The sequence below is a fragment of the Sinocyclocheilus rhinocerous genome, unplaced genomic scaffold (genome assembly GCF_001515625.1).
Source record: "Sinocyclocheilus rhinocerous isolate Xijiao unplaced genomic scaffold, SAMN03320098_v1.1 scaffold564, whole genome shotgun sequence".
NCBI lineage: Eukaryota > Metazoa > Chordata > Actinopteri > Cypriniformes > Cyprinidae > Sinocyclocheilus > Sinocyclocheilus rhinocerous.
The window spans coordinates 1,734,156-1,757,040 of record NW_015645070.1 but is presented as its reverse complement, the minus strand read 5'-3'; the positions used below and the strand labels follow the sequence as shown (position 1 = coordinate 1,757,040).

Genomic DNA, 22,885 nt, shown 5'->3' with positions numbered 1-22,885 from the left:
AAAGTCGCAATTAACTTTTTGTTCATTTATTTTTTATTCTGTGGTGGAAATGGGCTTCCATGTAAGCAAACAACACAAAACTACTTAAGAAAATAACTTCTGCAGAGCAAACTAACATTGAAATTGAACTAGCAGTTGCATATCTCACACATGAAAATAAGCGAATGAACTAATGCCTTTAAAAAGTAAAGAAGAACAGTTGTTCCTGGCAGAGTCATGCATATACAAACCCACACATCGATGTGTCTTTCTCTCATCATTCAGAAGTGCAGACCTCCTTTGATAAAGTGCTCCTCACTCTCCTGCATCATATCTAAAATAAATGAATTCCATCCTGTACTGACAGAATGAAGGAACATCCTTTGAATGAACTTACAGATATAAGGCTAATGTGGGAAAGTTTATTCATTACCCTTGAGTCTGTTAACTGGTGAGGGAAATAAAGCACCAAAATATGTTTTACAAATCATAACGACTTGGAACAATCTTTCAGGCCACTGAGGTGGAGTCAGGTTTAATTTATAGTGTAAATTTAAGTCTATAAATGGATTGAAAATGCCAACTAAGCAAAGAACAACAAAATTTTATATGAAAACAGAGGTTATGAACAACTATCAAGAACAGGTTTATGTCTTTTTTTAAAAATCTTTTTATTATTTATAATTGTACTAAGTTACATTGGCTGCTGTAATAAGAACAACATTGTGGCCAATTCAGTAATCTCAATTTATTCTCCATTTGTTTTTTTGACAGCTCATTTCACACATCGCCAAAGCAAGTTTTCAGCATCCTGTCATAAACTTGGAGTCGTTAGGAGCATATTTGTAAAAACCAGGTCTCTGAAAGTAGCTCACACACAGACTTCACCAGAATTTGTTATTCACAGAAACAGACTATCATGAGGTAGTTAAGTGCATCCATATTTGACATCACTCTGTTTACCATTAGAAGTGCACAGCTTCTTTGTTTAGGAAAAGCAGCCAAACCCAATTAGAGAGAAGTTGAAGCGTTATTGTTTTTCTTTAATTCAAAAGTAGAGATCAAACATAAAACCACTAGAAAACTGCCTCAGCTATTGCCTGAAGTCATATGGGGTGAAAATATTTTCCTGTAATGACTCATAACAATGAACAAAAACTGCTGAATTGGTTCCATTCACATTTAGAACTTGCGGCAAAATAAAACATAAAAAAAAAATCGACTTTTCTTTCGTTTTATCTTGATATTTCATACACTTTCAAAACAAAAAATGTGACCCACAGTACATTGTCATTTCCAAAGGAAACAGAAAATGCAGCATAAAAATTTATGCTATAGGTGGATACGATACATATCTTGGCATTTTTATGCAAATCTATTATTTGTTGTACATAAATACTAAGGTATAATATTAACAATCAAGAGAGTCAATATGAACTGTTGCAAAATGTGCTTTGCTAAAGATAACTCTCTATGGGATAGTTGCTAAATGGGCAGAGAACAGAATGACCTCAGAAAAGTTATTGACGCAGAAATGCTGCCAGGACACCACCCATCATTAAAGACTCAACATTCTTCTCTATCACTTATTTGAAGATCTCTTGGCGCCAGATATACACAATACATGTATTGCTTTCAGATGAGCATCCCATCTCTGATCATGTTAAAATGTAATTTGTTCCTCAAACATCTTGGTTAGGTTTTTGTTTGAAAGCCCAAACCATACAATATGTATTAAACCTGTGCAAATGATTCACGCAGAAATGCTTAAAGTACAGAGATCACTCAAACTTTGTTTAGTATTGTCAGTCTCGGGTATGCTGTCTATTTTTGTTTTTGTAAAAGTAATACCAGTGCTCCAGCCTACGACTAAAATAGTAGCAAATGCAACCAGAAATAAAAATTTGCAATCATTTTAAAAGTTTAAAATCTTACATTGACTTGGCATTGTCCACACTAACCTTTTCTCTTTTGTTTTGGCCTTTCGTCCACACTAAGATGGCATTTTTGTTAACAAAAACAAAGTTTTTTGAAAATGATCTCCAAAAAATACATCTGAAAATGCTCTTGCTGTAGTGTGGACTGTGAAAATGGAGGTATTTGAAAATGATGACGCATGTTTAGTCGTGACTCGTGACGTATACATACAATATTATCTATATAGTCTGTTTTGTATTGTGTCTGTTGTATGCTATTCACTTTCACACTATTGCTAAAGATATGTGACCCTGGACCACAAAACCAGTCACAAGTAGCACGGGTATATTTGTAGCAATAGCCAACAATACATTGTATGGGTCAAAATTATTGATTTTTCTTTTATGCCAAAAATCATTAGGTTAAGATACAAGATATTTAGTAAATTTCCTACCGTAAATATATCCAAACTTCATTTTTGATTAGTAATATGCATTGCTAAGAACTTCATTTGGACAACTTTGAAGGCAATTTTCTCAATATTTATATTTTTTTGCACCCTCAGATTCCAGATTTTCAAATAGTTGCATCTCGGCCAAATATTGTCCTATCCTAACAAACCACACATCAATGGAAAGCTCATTTATTCAGCTTTCAGATGATGTATCAATCTCAATTTCAACAAAATTGACCCTTATGACTGGTTTCGTGGTCCAGGGTCACATATGTAAATCTGTACACTCTTCATACCACATTCCTGCAAAGATGAAAAGATAAAATAATCCTGCCAGAAGAATTGATAACTTCATTATGCCTTTGTCTATATCTAGTGAGCTTTTATCAGGTTTTACACGTGTAGTAAGGCGAATTTAGCTTTTTCTGACATTTCAGTGTGGATGAGAAGCTTTCAGAAAATGCTAGTGTGGACAGAGAGCATTTTGAAACAAAAACGCCATTTTCAAATCTATCCTGATTAATGTAGACATAGCTTTATACAATAATCTTAAAGGGATAATTCACCCAAAATGAAAATTCTGCGTTCTTCATGTTGTTCCAAACCTGTACAACTTCCTTCCTTCTGTGGAACACAAAAGAAGATACTTTGAAGAATGTTGGTAACCAAACAGTTTTGGATGCCCTTGACTTCCATAGAATGAAATATCAAAGTAACACATAATGATGACATCATTGCAATATTTGCACACTGTATTGCAAGGAGTCTCTCTTTACATACTGAATCATGAGTTGTCTTGTCTACATATATTTAGTCATTTATAGCTCTCATCACTCTATTGATTCTGGTGAGACTGAAAGATAATGGGAAGTGGCTCTGGTGTATAGCCTTTCATTTATGCAAAACCAAACCTAAAACATAAACTCACCTAAAAACGATCTCCTTCCATCCACCTTCATTCAAAGCAAAGCAAGGGGAGGACCTTGAAAATAAATCATTTGGGGTCTCAAATTACTGTAAAGTACATTTAATACAAAATAAGCCATTCTAAAAAGAAGATGTACAATCAAGATACTACTACTTTATTATCACTTTGCCGCAAATAATATTACACATCAAATAAACATATGAACCTGTGCATAAGCATAGTGTGTGTACAGTATGTGTATCAGCGCATGAGAACGTGTTGCTATGTAAAGCTCAATGGTCTTTTGTCTGAGGGTGCGTCTTTGGCTTCGCGGTTGAGGGCGTGAGCATGTTGTCACATCTGTAGGTTGTCAGTGGCAGCTGAAATGATGAAATCACAGATCCCGTCCATGATGTAGGTCTCAGAGGTGGCACGCCAGCACAGTAATCTCAACGTGACTGATGTAAGACTTTCATTAGTCTGCAGCATCGGTGAACTTGAGGTAAGAACTGAGCCGTTGGGGTAGATCCCACACTTAAGGGAGGAGAGATTCGGCCGGATGAAACAAAGCCAGTTTTCCATCAAGTGTTCCAGTCAACAGCTGTGAAAAAAAAAAAAAAGACTTCACTCATGAAACATCCTGTCACTGCGTGAATAAGTTCATGATAAAACTGTCTATTCTATCTATGAGGTCTTGAATGATTCAAGTGAACTTAAGTGCTTGTTTGCAGTTATTAATTCCAAAAGTGCCGTTTAACAATCAATGGCATTGTTCAGACAATTCCGTAATCCAAAATTGTCGCAAGCCACAGACAAAACAGAAACATTACATTTTATAACAACACATCTGCCATCCTAATGATGGGGTAAAAGGATCGGTGGTTTTCATTTATTTATATTTGCCAATAAAAATGTTCTGAAACTTTTATGTCCTGCACTTTGAATTGTGCTCTCCTGAAGACAATTAGCCATTTAGTTATGAAACCCCATTTAATCAGAAGTTTGTTTACTGGAATCAAACCAAATCTGGATTCTTATGTTTCGACAGACACAAATCAGAAGCAAAACTTCAGAAGTGTGTCGTGACGCAGTCCCGCAGGGTGAAGGATCTAACCACCACAAGGTGCCTGGAGGGTTTTAGAAGAATGACCTCATGGCTTTGTCATAGGTGGGAGATTGTCCAGTCAGGTTTTACAGAGTGACATGAAACTGTCTTGGCAGTGGTCCGGAGTGGGTTCTGAACAGAGAATGTCACATACCTGCATTTACAGACACAGTAAAGTCTTTTGAAAGGAAAAATGAATTTGCCTCTGGGCTTATATTATCTGGTCTGGTAAAAAACATATTTGTGACCCTGGACCACAAAAGCATTCTTAAGTCACTGGGGTATATTTGAAGCAATAGCCAAAAATACATTGTATGGGTCAAAATTATTGATTTTTCTTTTATGCCAAAAATCATTAGGATATTAAGTAAAGATCATGTCCCATGAAGATATTTTGTAAATTTCCTACTGTAAATATATTAAAACTTAATTTTTGATTAGTAATATGCATTGCTAAGGACTTCATTTGGACAACTTTAAAGGTGATTTTCTCAGTATTTTGATTTTTTGGCACCCTCAGATTCCAGATTTTCAAATTGTTGTATCTCGACCAAATATTGTCCTAACCTAACAAACCATACATTAATGGAAAGCTTATTTAGTCAGCTTTCAGATGATGTATAAATATCAATTTCGAAAAATTGACCCTTATGACTGGTTTTGTGGTCCAGGGTCACATTTAGTTCCAGATGTTTTCAGTATCAGAGAATTTGATCTGAGAATGATTAGAGATAAAACATCTCCATATAGCAAATGCTTTGTCAGTGCAGTCACCTTTCAGAATATATTGATATATCGAAGCATTTCATTGTTCCTCCAGTTTAATTTCATAACAGTGTGTTTAAACTACTGTAGTCAGTGAGATGTTTACATCCATGCAAAATCATTGTACTTGTACTTTAAAGCAGTACATACACAAGTATAATGATTTAAGAACTGGTATACATGCATATTATCTATGCTAGCACACTTTTTGAGCAAAAATACATGATTTTTCCAATCTCAAAATTACTTGGTGTAGATTTAAAAAAAAAAAAAATTTTCTAGAGACTACACTCTAACAAATTTATTTTAAATAATATGATTATAGACTTTTCCTTGACTTTTACAATGACTTTTAGAGATAATTCGAAATCATTCGATTTCTTGGCTTCACCAGGCCAAAAAACAATAATTTTCTCCAAGATGTCCAGGTTTTTCATGAAGGTGGAAACCTTGTATCACCCCTAAAACAAACAAGGTGTGATTTGTGTGTAATTTGAATAAACATTCAACTATTCACACTTGAATATAACAAAAACCATTTCAGTATGAATGAAAGAAAAAAAGGATCTATTTTAAGGTCCAATTCTCACTATTAACTAACTATTAACTATGACTTTTGCCTCAACAAACTCCTAATTTGCTGCTTATTAATACTTAGTAAGGTAGTTGTTAATTTTAGGTATGGGGTCAGGTTAAGGAATCTAAAATATGGTCATGTAGAATAAGGCATTAATATGTGCTTTATAAGTACTAATAAACAGCCAATATGCTAGTAATATGCATGCTAGTTAATAGTGAGAATTGGTAATTGAAATACAGTGCTTAGTACAAAATCTTATTGTTGCTTATTTTATGAAGATATTTAAGTATTTCAGTGAAAAATTTTAGAGTTGGATCAGATGCATTTTGTTGTGTGGAAGAATGCAGAAAGAAGTTTCCATCATAAAATCTACATAAAAAATAATGAGTTAGGGAAGAATTCCCTTTCCCATGCATCCAGATCTTCTTTTCATTGAGTGTACCACAGGAGTATACGTCAGCCTAAATGGTTTTAAAAGCAACTTGACGATAAATCAGAATGCAAAATATCGTACTTTTTGACGCAGGTTTCATAACCTGATTTACTGCAAGGTTCACTGGCTGAAGGCTAAGGAAGGAAGAAACACAAATCTTCAAAACGAAAGCTGAACGATAAATAACTTGTAGACATGTTTACATGTTTGTTTTTAGCTCATAGGGGGATCGTTTAATATAGTTAGAATAGCCTCTTTAGGATATAAAGCTTTTAGTCAGGCTATGTTTGCAGTGACCCAAGAAATATGGGAATCGAGGGCCAGATACAGTACGCTACCGACAAATATTAAAATTATAGGCCTAAAGCATACATTTTAGGAAAACAGCAGGGTCTTAGATACCGGAAATTAATATAAACGCAAATAAAGAAAAGAAAGGAACAAGTAAAGAAAAGAAATCAAACATACAGTGGTGTTCAAAAGTCTCCTTTACTTCCATTAAAAAATTCTGTATTTTCAGCAAAATCCTATTACATCTCAGATTACCCTGAAGTCACAGAGAAAATCCACTAAGGCACCTTGAAGCTGTGAAGACTCAATTACTCAGTTTAATTGCTCAGTTGCTCTAAACCTGTCTTTAAAAAAAAAGTGATTAGAATTATGAGAACATATAAAATGACACAAAACCTTCTTCTGCCAAATAGCGGCCTGGCATAACCGTCTGAATTGCTTTGAATGATCTGCTCTGAGGAATAAAGCCAGCTGCCTCAGGGCTGGTGTCAGTATATAGAGGGGTGTTTCCAAAAATGTGTAGACTCTCAGAGGGAAAAGCTGAGAGCAGAGACAAAGCAAACTGACAGTGCCACTGCCAATTCCCAAAGCCACAAGAGTTATTCAAGCAGGAAAATATGCCATCCTGCTGGGCTCAGACTCTTATTTTACCATGGATATTAGCTTCTTTGGCAAAACTGGGCGAGAAAATTTATTTAGTATGCTTGACCATTCACTAATTCTACACAATTCACAATCGGAAATCATGTTGTACTTTGTATCCAAAGACTTTTTAAAGGGTTAGTTCACCCAAAAATGAAAATTCTGTCATTAATTACTCACCCTTGTGTCATTCCACACCCCTAAGACCTTCGTTCATCTTCAGAACACAAATTAAGATATTTTTGATCAAATCCGATGGCTCAGAGAGGCCTCCATTGACAGAAACGCCACCCAAACTCTCAAGATCCCAACCCAGTCTCATAAAAATACGTACGTCTGGGTGCTTTTCTGCAACACCGTTTTTACGTACCTTACTGCACGTTTCGCCACAGTTTCAAAGAGAAATGTCCACTGAGTGGCGCTAAAACACGGGTTCAATACGTGAACCCCGCCGGCTCATTATTGGACGGCTCCTGCATCAGCATCACACGCATGCGTCGCGCTGCTCACATGTGCAGCTTTGGCCAATAATGAACCGGCGTTCGGACGTACAACACGGAAGCCTTCACTGTGCTTACTGCGTTAACCGCGTAAGGATAATGACAGGGAAGAGAAGAGATTGCTGAATAAAGTTATTATTTTTGTTTTGTTTTTGCGCAGTATTCTCGTCGCTTCATAAAATTATTGAAGAACCACTGTAGTCACGTCGACTGTTTTAACGACGTCTTTAGTCTGACGATGTCTTTCATACTTTTCTGGACCTTGACAGTGTAATTTACTTGGCAGTCTATGGGACAGTCACAAGCCTCCCGGTTTTCATCCAAAATATCTTAAATTGTGTTCCGAAGACGAACGAAGCTTTTACGGGTTTGGAACGACATGGGGGTAAGTGATTAATGACAAAACTTAATTTTGGGGTGGAGTATCCCTTTAAAATCATGATACGTTTTTTTCAGGATTCCTTCAAAAGAACAGAAGAAAAGAAGTTCAAAGGAACAGCATTTATTTGATTTGTAAAATTATAAATGTCTTTACTGTTTATTTTGATTAATTCAATGTGTCCTTACTGAATAAAAGTATTAATTTCCTCTTAAAAAAAAAATCTTACTGATCCCAAACTTTTTAACAGTATAGAGTAAATAAAATGTTGGGATTTTTATTCAGTATTTTTTTTATTTTGAAAATAGGCTTAACATTTTTAAACTAAACTTTAAAATTTTAAATAACAATATCATCATTAATCAAACAAAAGTTCACAAAAGAAAGGGACAACTGAATGATTTCCTATAATCGTAATTTTCAAGTATGCAGACCTGCACTGATTTTTGCATGCAGGTTCTCACGCAGGTAGGGTGCTAGCAACTCTTCTGGAGAACCTGCACACAAGACATCTGTTAATGTCACAGAAAGGTCACACCTCTGCACTAACTTCCACAGGAACATCTCAGACTTGGCTTATTGGTAGTGTCTGCCTGAACAGAAAGTCTCTCTCACTCAAGTTAGGTGGTCAAGCTGTGAGAAATCAAGGCCAACTCAAAGGGATACTTTTAGAATAATACATAGTAGTTGTGCTATTTGGACACCAAAGGTGTAAGTCACACACCGATATCTTCATGTGTGCAAACCACTGTTTAAAAGACATTTTTCTTACCTTCTTCATCTGCCAGCAACGACTCATCCTTAAATGTCCAAATAACACAAAAAGTTTTGTTTTGAAAAAAAAAGGAACTTAACTTGAATAATTGAATTAAATATGACCATTCACAATAGGAACTTCTGTAAGTGGCTGAATAATAAGCAAACGTAGGTTACAGAGGCTGACTGCAATATCTTCCCTTGTCTTGTTATATGAATAATAGGTCTAGCATAAACACAAAAAGCTACTTTTTGACATCACATAGCTTAACATTACAAAAGTGAGTGAGACGGAAAATTGAATTAGCAGAGGAAAAACCTATGCTAGGAGAATCTTACACCTGAAATACATTAAAATGGGGAATGTCCTGGAATGAGGATGACATCTACTTTGGCAGAGACCACTGAAGCATTACAGACAGCAACTGCAGTGCAAAATGGGATGATAACCTCATTTTAAATACTATAAAGTGGCCAGTTACACTACGATGCTGAGGGCCAACTGCTGACCATGTATTTCTAAAATATAATTTATTTCAAAAACTAAGAAATTAAAAATAACGAAATCTAAATATAAAAATAATAAAAATATAAATAATATAAACATACATTTTGCTTAATCTAAGAAGGCAAAAATATTTTTTTTTTTTGTGCTGAGGGCCAACTGCTGACCATGTATTTCTAAAATATAATTTATTTCAAAAACTAAGAAATTAAAAATAACGAAATCTAAATATAAAAATAATATAAATATAAATAATATAAACATACATTTTGCTTAATCTAAGAAGGCAAAAATATTTTTTTTTTTTGTGAAAGGTTGAAAGGATGACCTTAAGATTCTGTATTATTCTATGCAAAATGGCTTCCACTGCACTAAATGTCTCTCCAAACTTATGACCAAAAAGCAGCCAAGAGATACAGCTACAGCTGTTTATGCAATAAAATCCAGCCTCTGTCTAAAGATATAACTCTTTCTCGTCACACATAGCTTCCAAAATCCATGTGCTACAACTTAAAGACAAATACCGCTGAATGTGCAGAAATAATATACAGTGGCCTCAAAAAGTATTTGGAAATTCAAGTCACAAAAAAAAAAAAAAAGCCTGAATGCCATTGTATTATATAGAAAACATCAAAGCAAGTGGCATCTGCAACCGAATATTGCTCAGCATGGTTTCAAAATTAAATTCACTTTTCTGAGCCATCTGACTTACTTTTATAGTTTACTCACCAAGGCTGAATTTACTTGATTAAAAATACAGTAAAACAGGATTTTAAAATATTGTTACAATTTTAAAAAACTGCTTCTATTTTAAAAGATTTTAAAATGCAGTTTATTCCTGTGATGGCAAAGCTGAATTTTCAGCATCATTACTCCTGTCTTCAGTGTCACATGATCATTCAGAAATCATTCTAATATGCTGATTTGGTGATTAAGAAATTTTTTTTTATCATCAGTATTAAAAAGTTGTGCCACTTATGTTTCATTTGATCACTTTTAAGGATTCTTTGATGAAAAACAGCATTTATTTGTCATACCTTTTTCAGTGCCTTTTTAAACCAACTGGTCCAAAGATGATTTTTTTTATTGGATGTATGAATTCACACAAGTGTAGTTAATTATATATGTTCCGTTTACGGTTGACAAGTACAAAATGCCCAAATGCTTTTTGTCTTAATTTCTATTATTCAAAACCTAGCAAACCTGATTAATATTTTGCTTGTAAAGTGCACCTACTGCACTCTAAAAAATGCTGGGTTAAAAACAACCCAGTGCTGGGTAAAATATGGACAAACCCAGCAATTGGGTTGTTTTGACCCAGCGGTTGGGTTAAATGTTTAAGCCAACCACCCAGAAGGTTGGCTTAAACATTTAACCCAACCGCTGGGTCAAAACAACCCAGTTGCTGGGTTTGTCCATATTTTACCCAGCACTGGGTTGTATTTAACCCAGCATTTTTTAGAGTGTACTGTATGATATTAAGTGTGACTTTGGTGTCCAAATATTGTTTGGGGCCACTGTATGTTTTAAAGAGGAGAGAAAAGAATTGTAGAGTTGCCATTAAAACTCTATGGGAAACACTATGCAGTAAACATGGAAAAGAAACTTTAGCACATTTCACTGTTTGTGTGAGTAAAAATGCATGCAGGTTTGAGTGACAGAGTACATTTCAAATTGGAACTGGATATCAAATTGAATATCTAACCGCATTCCTCCTAATAAAGTGTCCACTATACGTCCGATTGAAATGAGACCTGTGAGTGAATGCATGCTGACTTATGAACTGAGCTTTTAAACACCACAGATCTATTCCGCCAAGACCAAATACATTAACATTGTTATGTACATTACCATGCCAATCCCTCCGAGAGTTGTCATGACAGAACTCTGTATCGGAGCCAGTACAACAGCGACCACTAAGACTTTCCACTTCCAGTCTTGGAAATCTGAATGAATAAGAGCTTGGAACAGGACAAAGAAAACGAGCAAAACAGTGCATGCAAATCCTAAAGCCATGTGCATATCAATACCAGCTCAAAACACAAGGACCAATTCACACTGGAAAATTTAAGACATAATATGGGACTGGTTGTGATTATACCTATCAAAAGGAATGAACACTGAACCACTTTCTGGATCAGAGACCTTCAAAAATGAAGACGCCCCAAAGATGCATGTTTATATTTTTCCCCCCAAAATAGGAACATGGCATATTTTTGGTCTCATAATGGGGATATAAGCTTCAAAAGCTTCACAAATAATACAAAAGCACCATAAAAGTCTCATAAAATCTTCTGAAGCTAACCAATAGCTTTGTGTGAGACAAATCTGGACCTAGTTACTGATAATATTGCCCTTCAGAGCTGTTAACCTCTGTCAACTGGATCAACCGAGTCACTGAAAGGATTCTACTTAAAAGAATCTTTCATTCATGAATTGGACTGTACTTCTCTTGCTAGAGCTCAATGAATAATGAGTTTAATTTTGGTTTTGTTCTTCAAGTAAACCTGTTGTATTGCTTCAGAAGCCTACTTTAATGATATGTTGCAGCTGCAAACTTTTTGAAGCTTAAAAGCTTCAGTCCCTATTCATTGCTGTTGCATGGAAATGAGGATGAAAAATAGTGTTCAAATCATCTCTTTTAGAAGAAGAAAAAAAATCACACCGTTCTGACATTCAGACTCAAACAACAAAACAGCTAAGAAGCTGACCAGGTTAGGCTAGAGATGATGACACTATAGACATGTGCCACAGGTACATCCTACTCTGTATGGACATTATACTCAAATACAGAACCATCAAAAGCACTGCATTTATTTATTTTTTTCAGGTCAAGGACCCCTAGTGGATAGAGAGCAGGGCCCCCCGGGACATATGAATAGTTCAGCCATGAAATTCTATTTGCATTCCAATTGGTTCATTCAGTTCAATATTCCCAGCCAATCGGATTCACGTTATAACTCATTGCCATTTACCTATATAACCACATTTTTAATGAATGCTATGTCTGTGCGCTATGTTTGTCCTCATCTTAGCCCACCGCCTCCCCAGCACCACCTGCCCGGATCTGCTATGGGGATCTTCCTCTCTCTAGCAGCAGCATGTTTCTTTTCAATTTTATGATCTGAGCATTTAGCAATAGCAAGTCTACTTGCTCTGCAGCAGAAGTGTAGCAGATATAGTCTGCTAAGACCAAACCTATGCACATTCATTTACATTAATAAAGATTTTACAATCTATCCTGAGTTGTCATGACTGAAATTATATAAAAATACATAAAAGTATAAAAACGAGTAATAAAAAAGTATAAAATTGAGTGTTGTATTTTAATCCTCCCTATAATAATATGCATAGCTTTCCATTAAAGCATTTACATACTTGTTATTTTTAAATTGCAACGGCTTTAAAATAATCATGGAGTCATATACTTAAAATACACTACAGTCTAGGGTCAGTAAGATTTTATAATGTCTTTGAAAGCAGTCTCTTATATGTTTACCAAGGATACATTTATTTTATCAATCGATTTGATCAAAAATACTATAACAAATAAAAAAATAAAAAAAGTAATATTGTGAAATATTATTACAATTTAAAATAACTGTTTTGTATATGAATATATTTTTAAATAATTTATTCCTGTGATGGAAAAGCTGAATTTTCATAAGACTCCAGTCTTCAGTGTCACATGATCCTTCAGAAATCATTCTAATATGCTGATTTGGTGCTCAAGAAACTTTTTTTTTTGTAATATCAATGTTGAAAACAGTTGTGCTGATTAACTTTTTTTGTGTGTGTGTGAAAAAAAAAAAAATTTTCTTTGTAATATTATAAATGAATTTACTGTCTCTTTGATCAATTTAATACAACCCTGGCTGAATAAAAGCATTAATTTCTTTAAAAAAGGTCACTGACTCCAAATGTTTGAACAGTATGCATGTTTTTTTTCTAAACAATTCATAAAAATTTGTTCAAATAACTGGTGGATCCTCTGCAGAACCACTGTGGACCCCTGACTTAAAAAAGCAAGCTTTAACAATGCCCAACTTTATACCACCTGATGTCCCTTCACACCATCCAAAGGGACATCATTCGAGAAATGTGGTGTTGAGCACCTAATGCAGAGCAGGTGCATGACATTCTGTTTTGTCAGGGCTAATACATAACCATCACACTAGAGTCTGTACTTCAGTATGGAAGGGTTTTTTAGGGCCATCTCCACGAAATATGATGCTGCATCTGTTTCTGGCCTCAGACAAGTAATTGTTTCAAAAGCTCACGCTGATTATTTTAAGTGCTACATCCTGACCTCCTACACACTCCAACTTTTAAACAGATGCTCCAATGGATCATTCACAGCATGCGCTGTCAAAGTCTGTAATTCAGTTTTATATTTTCTGTGTTTACATGAAAGTGAGATAAATCATTTGGGGATCTCTGAAAGATGACACGATGTGGCTTTGTACAAGACTCGCAGTCATATTTACAATACAGATTCCCCAGAAAGACGTGATTGGTGTGACCAATTAATGTCATCTACACAACCACAATGTTTGTAAATCATTCACGGGGTTTTCAATCGTTTATCCAGGACCCTTTCAGCTTGATGTGTGGTCACACATTGATAGACTGCACACAAAAGTTCTCATTTTTCACAAAGACAAATTTTGACCTAGATTTGGACTTGATTTTCTATTCTCATTATCTTTCTCTGACTATAATCCTTCTGTTTTAATGATTTTTCCAGGACAATAAGCCATAGGGAATAGTGCAACTATAATAAAAACAGGCTTTTAAATCATTTACAACAAATCTTCTCATACATCTTATTCAAAACCATAAAGCGGCCATGTACAAATATTATCTGTTTTTCTTGTTTGCGGGGTAACATCAGAAAAAATAACTCAATGCCTTCAGCCTTCTGGAATGTCTTCCATAAAAGCCACTGGATCTACAGTCAGGTGTTTGCAATGACCCTTAAAAACAATAAAATAACTCTTGACATTGAATTAAATATTACAAATCTTATCTATGAAGCAAATAAATGATAGTTAGCTTGGTGAAAAATGACTCTGTGTTTTTATTCAATGTTGATATTCAAAATATCTTTTGTCTTCAACAGAAAAAAGAAAGTCATAAAGGTTTGGAATTTCTAATCCTTTAAAGTCAGCATCATGTCTTGAACATAATGTAGCTTCACAGGAAAGCCTGTTTGTTATTCTGTTCCGACAACTGCTCATCTCTCAAAGATTCCCCATTCCTAATTCATAAACAGAATGTAGCAGAGATGAGCACACATTTTTTCCGCTCTGATAAGGAATGCTCTGCATTTGACAGATAGTTGAGTTACGGCGCAGAGGTACTGGAACAACAACTAGTGCTGGGAATCCAAAAGGTGTCTGTCTGAGTCCAAGATGCTTCGGGAAGTCATGACATGGACAGATAAAGGGTTGAATTTATACAAATGATTAAGAAGTTCTAAAAGCGCTGAGCAAAGGCACAGGGGTCATGAGGTCAAGAAATAAGACAGCCAGAGTGAAGGCGATGGGCTATTTTAAAGCCTTGTCCAAAAAACACTACTTGGGCACTGATTTAATGAAATAAAGCTAGAGAACAAAATAAAGCATTCTGTCTCTATTTACATACATTATTTACATACGCTGTTCCAAACCCAATTGCTGGTATTTTTTCTATGTAACACAAAAACAAAATTTTAAAGAATCTTCACATATAATTTTTCTATACAACAACAGTAGTGATCAGGGAATTTGAAGGTCCAAAAGGACAAAAAAAAAAAAAAATTCACAATAAAAAGTAAGATGCAAGATGCTGTTCTTCCGGACCTTCTATTCATAAGAAATGTTTCTGGAGCGCCAAATCAGCATATTAGAAGGATTTCTGACTGTAATGATTTCTGAAGTAATGACTGCTATAACATAACATAGCATAGCATATACTGTAGATTTGGAAAGACAGTATGATGACAGTATTTTCCTTTTTTTGAGTAAACAATCCTTCAAAGTCATATGGCATTGCTATAAATGAAATATCAAACTAAGAGGCATTTTTTTTAAATAAAGAGCTTTATTTTCAAAAAAAGTTTCTAGGCAAAAATTTCACAAATTAAAAAGAGAAATATATATTTGTCCATGTTAGTGTGATGAACTACACCTGTGGTTATTTTGCTATAAGACAACTATGAGAACTAACTTCATACAGTCACTAAAATCATCTTGGGAGCAGTTGGGAACCACAGCAAAAAAGCTTTAAAACAAGTAAAGTAATTTATGAGATAAACTCTAGCATCGTTTGTCTGCAGACACCATTGGTTTGCAATGCACCATAATTGTGGTTTAAATGTCCCCAAAATTATTTTGGGGTCACTGTAACGGAGATTATGAGATATTCAAGAGCACGAAACATTCATTTAATACTGTAACAGAAAGTCTGTGTAATATAAAATATGTACCTGTAGAGGTTGGTAAAGTATTTGATCTGATTGTTTAAATCACTAGCGTTTGCCTGCCAAAGATGTCATAGCCCTGAGGTTTCAATGCACCGAAGCCCTTAATGGAAAGCATTCGCCCAAGGGCCAGAGACAAGGCAAGACTTCAGACAGCTTCAGCTCTTCTGTTGATATACTGACCAGATGATAACCAAGCATCTATTTCCCATCAAGGAAGATCTCCCTCCCGATCACATCTCCCTCCCATGGCCCAGAGAATCAGAGACGTGAGCACACGCTGAGCTCACTTCAGAGCGCTTTATAAATCCCACACATTTGCAATGCATGAATCACACTTTTCCTCGCAAAAACGTCCTGTAGCACTAAACCAAAGAATACATTTTACAGCCCTGTAAATTACCACTCACCCCTCCCTGTGTTCCACTGTCCAAGGTTACAGCACGTTCGCATCCACCACTGATCAAAAACGGTTACAGTGAGATTGCTAATTTGTTATTTAAAGACATAGTTCACCCAAAAATTAAAGTCCTGTCATGTTGTTCCAAACCAATGTCTTTCTTTTCTCATTTAAATTATAATGAATGGGGAATGCAATGAATTATCAAGGAATAAAGACTTAAATGTTCGTCACACAAAAAAAACTGAAATGCATCCTTTTTGAGACCTCAAAGTCTCAGCCCCGACTCGGAGGAAAAACTTCAACAAAAACGTTCTTTTGCTCCACATGCACTCCAACAAACGTCTTTGTTTGATCCTCATGTTCGCATAACATTGTGACTTTAATGTTCCACAAAAGAGGGTCATACAACCTGAGGGTGAGTAAACAAAGGCAGAGTTGAAATTTTAGGGTAAACTGTTCTTTTAAAGACTACTTGAAAGGGAAATTCATCCTGTCTATTTTTAAATGCATGTTATTGATCTTATTTTGAATTATTCATGCATGCAGTTTTATTTATCCATTTATTTTGTCCGCATAAAACCTGGCCCTTTCTTAAAATCGACTGCAAGCTTGCATTCAGAACTGATTCAATCAACAGCCATTGCATTGAACAAATTCCACGCCCTACATTTTTTCTTTTCGGTAAAACGTTTCACCTGGATGTATGTCACAATACAGAAGAAAAGATCTGTCACTACAGTAATTTTGTAACATTGCAACTATATTGCTCAATCCATAGCTACTAAATCAGGACGGACTCACTGGACCCTTGAACCTGCTGGACTCTTCAACCTTTGAAAAAGTTGCATTAAGGTTGTTTTAGAGCTCTCCTGTGCCTAAAATAACAACCTTAGCAGAGTACATATAATTGATTCACAGTCCTCCATACACACAGGAACACAACACATAATATCTCCAACGTTACTCAAAGAATATACCCCCCCCCCGCAAAAAAAAAGTTTCTTCCTCAAAACACACCTTTAGCACAGTTGGCAAAAACTTTCATATGAACATGAGAATGAAACAAAGACGTTTGTTGGAATGCATATGACTACCATTCGATATGAGGACTCTGTTTATTAAAATAGCAGTATGATGACTGTAACAGGCCAGTGTGAGTAATGTGTTGAGTTGTGTTGGAGAACAGGGACCGAGGTGAGGACACACTGGACCGAGCGAGGGGTGTAAAGGCTCATGCTGTGTCTTACAGCGATCTCCCGACACAAGCTTTGATTCGCTGCTTGAAACCCCCCTGTGGAACCTGTTTCTGTGGATTCATTTAACGGTGAAAGGAAGATGGGGTTCCTCATAGGTCCCACAGCAAGGCAGCGGGACAAAACACACACTGTAAAACATATTCAGCTGCACTCAATAAGATAGGCTGGAATAAAAGAATCCCATTCAGTAGTCGAAGAGATTCTTCTTTTCAATACCTTCATACCTTATGTTATTGTAATCTATGTCACATTTGAGATGGAAGGGAATCTATCTGTCATTTATACTCCTTGTGGTTAGAAGCAAAGCAAAATTCAAGACCACAAAAAAAAGTACACACAAACAGTTATAAAATGTACAGAGGGGCTCTGTTCCAAAATCGAGAGATCTGCATACAGAGGTAGCATAACACAAAGGCTGTTCCAAAAGATATCTGGTTTTGTTGGCGCCATATACATATATAGCGCCATTGCACTTTGGGCGTTCCGAGTTTGAGTCCCGGCTCACAGACCTTTCCTGATTCCATCCACCCTCTCTCTCCCACTTCGCTTCCTGTCATCATACCGTCCTATCGCAATAAAGGGCAAAAATGCCAAAAATAAATCTTAAAAAAAAAAAAAAAGATATCTGGTTTCAGCTTAAACTTGCAGTCACAACTGTTACCATTGTTCAACTTTTGTGAAATCCAGTTATTTCAATGGGAATCCACAGGACCAAGAATATTTCCCTATGCAGATTTTGCACTGGGTTGAAGTTTCTCACAAATTTGCCACGTTGACCAACAGAAAGCTGCTTTGTGGTCTACACTGCTGACAATAGGCGTTTTTTGCCTAGAAAATTTAATTGAAATTTTGCAGATGTTACCACACCTTTTTCTAATTAAGGCAGGACAGCATGTATCCTTTGTTGGGAGGACAATCCCAGAATGCACAAAAAAAAAAAAAAAGTCCAGCAGACGAGGCAAAAGAAGTGCAGAATATACATTTTAATTGTGTACTGTAATTAAAATGGATTCTTAAAGGGGTCATATGATGTTGCTAAAAAGAACATTATTTTGTGTATTTGGTGTAATGAAATGTGTTTATGCGGTTTAAGGTTCAAAAAACACATTATTTTCCACATACTGTACATTATTGTTTCTCCTCTATGCCCGCCTTTCTGAAAAGCGTCGATTTTTACAAAGCTCATCGGTCTGAAAAAGCGAGGTGAGCTGTGATTGGCCAGCTATCCAATGCTTTGTGATTGGCCGAATACCTCAAGCGTGTGACGGAAATGTTACGCCCCTTACCATATTGGGATGCCTTGACCCGGCCGGAGTGACGAGACAAAAACATTAAAACCCATTATAAACGATGCATTTGTTGCATCCAGTGGGGACATAATTATGGATTATAATGACTTATACTGTCTTTTTTTTGCGTTGTGTTGCATAGCACCACGTAAACATAAAATCATGTCTGCATTTGTGATTGGGTAGTTTCACACGGCGGGCTAGAGTGAGCGGAGGCCGGCGGGCCTTAGTGAGCGGCGGCGGGCTAGAGTGAGCGGAGGCCGGCGGCTACAGTGAGCGGTGGCGGGCGGCCTTGAGAACGGGCTTGAAAGGAAAAATTGAAATCGCATCATATGACCCCTTTAATGTCAAACATAACTGAAATCAATAATGAGTCAAATCTCCCATGCTCTTTGTGTAAGAAACATGCAAGTAGAGCTTCCAAATTAGTTACTTACTTGGTTCCATGATGGTTAGGATGTTGACTTAGAAGGTAGTTGCCTATGTAGGTAAAAAACAGCATGGCAGCTCACTTAGTTTTGGAACAATGCTAGATTACAGTGCTTGCAAGGCAGCATTGCATTGATATTTCTCAAAAAAAAAAAGTATTGTATTGATATATGTTCTAGAATCAATTCAATTCAATTCAAGTTTATTTGTATAGCGCTTTTCACGATACAAATCTACTTTACAGCAAATTAAGTTTCTACAATATTTAGAATCCTAATCTATTAAACTTTTAATCCTTATAATTAAAACCTACAATTAATTCAGCCCAAAGCAGGTAATATACAAATAGTTTTGTAGATAATTTCAGGTCAATTTAATAACTTTCAGGTTGTGTGATTGGTCTTGTTTCTTAAGCCTATTGGCAGACAAAATAAATGCAATTGGTGACTAAAATGACTTAAAGCTTTAACACTAGTCATTAGCTGTACTGGTATTGTATTGTACAGTAAAATGAGTTGTATTAGAGTTCTTGATTAATAAGTTTTTACCTCTGGATTGGCAGGGTTGAAAGCCACATTCAGGACCGTTTCAGAGTGTTTCGGCAGTTTATGGAGAAAGTTGCTGCTGCGTGTGTCATATATATAGGCCTGGAAGAAAAGTTAAAAAACAGTTTCAGCACAGCAAATGAAACATTATTCACATCAATATTAACTAAACTGCTTGCCTCATTACATATTCACACACTTTGTAAAATCACAAACTTTCACACAATGTCTTTAGCTTCAGTATTTGAGAGACTTCTTTCACATACATAAAAAATGTTTAACAGTCCCAACCTTTTGAATGGTGGCGTAATCGTTCTTTAACAAGGATTTACAGCATATCACTTACACCATTAAATAAATGAAAAGGTTAATAATGCCATATAGATGATGTGCAGAAAATCTACAGTATCTGTCATTAACACAGATAAACGCAGGAGATGTATGCCAGCAGACTGGTCGGATACCTCCATATGTTTCTTATTCAGGCCTCTTAGGAAATACACTGAGAGTGTTCTGTAGAAGACACAGGTCTCAGTGCCAGAAAGGAGCCAGAGATCGCTAACAGGTTTTTGCAACATCCAATTATGTGTATATTTAAGGCATTTAGCAGATGGCCTTATCTAGAACAACTTACAAATCAACTTCAGCTTGCTTTAGCTTCACATGCAAAACTGAATGTTCAACAGATAGGAGGCCCATGAGATCTGCAAACACTGTGTCCAAATAAGATGCAACGATCAATTAAAGCTCTTTCCTGATCAAGTTTTATCCTAACCAGCTACCAACAACATTTTGTCAATGTTTCTTAACCATGTTGTTCCAAATGTATATGCATTTCTTTCTTCTATGGAACACAAAATAAGTTATTTTGAAAAAGTTCTCTTTGGTTTTTTTTGTCCATACCATCCAGATTTGGACTCTCACTGTACATCATTTTGACTCTTATTGTACTTTCCACAGAAGAAATGACAGTGGGTAAATGACAGAATTTTTATTTTGGGGTAAACTATCCTCTTAAACTGCTTCTGATATGTAATGGCAACACAGATGGTTAAAAGTTTAGGAAAATAGCACAACTTGCCATGTTTTCCATGTCCTCTCTTCTAGATGTGGTCAAAATCAATCACTTTTTGTTGATCATACTTGTATTTGTTGTTTATGGCTTAAACATAATGTGGCTTGAAATTAATGCAATAATGGGGTGATGATAGAGTTCCTTTTTTCTGTGATTATCTTGTGAAATATAAAATGCATCAACAAATTCATCTGGCTTAAGGAAGTCTCAAGACAGCCACAAATAACAGCATAGTAGCTCACTACTGTTGTCTCCGTTTGGCTTCCAAGAAACACTGGAAAGCGGGCGGTGCTGTGGAGATCTTCTCAATACTGTCCTGCTTTACCCAGTGCCGGCGATTAATAACAGCTATCAACACACACATATTATTCCACTGACTTGAGCAAAGACTAAACACGCATACAGAAACAGAGCAGAGACAGCAGTCCTCCCACATTGATGGAGCAAATGGTGACACATATGGAAAACCAATTGTTCAAAAAGACTAAAAATATTCAGTTCAAAATTGGGATTATGATTTTGGATTATAAAAAAAAAAAAAAGCTAATTGCTTGTATATTTAATGACAGCTTAAGATGCATGAACTCCACAAGTTTGTGTAAAATCTGATCATCATGTTCTCCAGCATGATGTAAGAATAAACCAAAGAGCATCTTGTGCTTCAGTGGAAGCAAGGACATTTGACCATCTGTATAAAAACATTCACATAATCAATTTTACTTGAAACTAATCAAGTTGTGTTCAATTGACCTAGAAATAGGGCCAAATCTTCTCTGTGAAAACCAAAATCTAGGTCATTCATGAGCGTTCGCATGAGACAAAGTCCAGTATCGCAAGTCATTTTTCATGAAATTGTTGAGTAACATCCACAGTTTTTTTTTCAAGGTCATTGGGACAACAGCTCTCTGAAAGATACTTTTTTCTCAGAGCTCTTTTAACAACAGAACACCATGAAAGTATGGATATCCCACTGTTTTCCTCATATGAGCGAATAGTTTTGACAATTCTGGCAAAAGACATAAGACATGGAGAAGCTCAGCAGTAAATGTGATGCAGCTGCTGGATATGATAAGACATACTCAGAGAGGGAGAACTAAAGTGGTCAAGGAAAAAAGTGGTCCAGCGAAACAGAGATGATTGTAGGTTCCTCTCAGATTCCCCTCTAGATAGTATTTGTGGTGTAAATTTTCTGCACATTTTAATGCAGTCTTCCCAACCTGCTATCCATCTATCCATCCATCCATCCATCCATCTATCTATACTTCAAATCAAGGCTTTGCAAAGAATTTTCTAGAGAAACTTTGAAATTCCATTTGGTGCAGAAATTATACATTTAACCTTAGGCTTTGGAGCTAGACTACTGTCTATAGTTGACACTGTCTTTACAGATTCAACTCCATTAAGAGATAAAAGAAAGAAAAACTCCTGTTCTTAAAGGGGTCCTATTATGCTCTTTTACAAAGTCTTGATTTTGTTTTGGGGGTGTACTAGAACAGGCTCTCATACTAGGTTGTTCGAAAAACACATTATTTTTCACATATTTTACATTATTACAACACCTCTCTCCTCAGTCTGGCATGAACGGTTCGAACAGTTCCTGTATCAAATGAAGGCCCGCCTTCTGAAATACAAAATGTGCTGCGATTGGTTAGCTGGGTCAGTGTGTGTTGTGATTGGTTAGCTGGGCCAGTGTGTGCTGTGATTGGTTAGCTGGGCCAGTGTGTGCTGTGATTGGTTAGCTGGGCCAGTGTGTGTTGTGATTGATTAGCTGGGCCAGTGTGTGTTGTGATTGATTAGCTGGGCCAGTGTGTGTTGTGATTGGTTAGCTGGGCCAGTGTGTGCTGTGATTGGTTAGCTGGGCCAGTGTGTGCTGTGATTGGTTAGCTGGGCCAGTGTGTGCTGTGATTGGTTAGCTGGGCCAGTGTGTCTTGTGATTGGTTAGCTGGGCCAGTGTGTGCTGTGATTGGTTAGCTGGGCCAGTGTGTGCTGTGATTGGTTAGCTGGGCCAGTGTGTGTTGTGACTGGTTAGCTGGGTCAGTGTGTGCTGTGATTGGTTAGCTGGACCAGTGTGTGCTGTGATTGGTTAGCTGGACCAGTGTGTGCTGTGATTGGTTAGCTGGACCAGTGTGTGCTGTGATTGGTTAGCTGGACCAGTGTGTGCTGTGATTGGTTAGCTGGACCAGTGTGTGCTGTGATTGGTTAGCTGGACCAG

At 36.3% G+C, this 22,885-nt stretch overlaps 1 pseudogene; it reads right to left on the bottom strand.

The window, feature by feature from the left end:
* Nucleotides 1-3,450: 3,450 nt before the first annotated feature.
* Nucleotides 3,451-22,885, bottom strand: part of LOC107705360 (WD repeat-containing protein 27-like) — a 52,569-nt pseudogene continuing 33,134 nt past the window's right edge.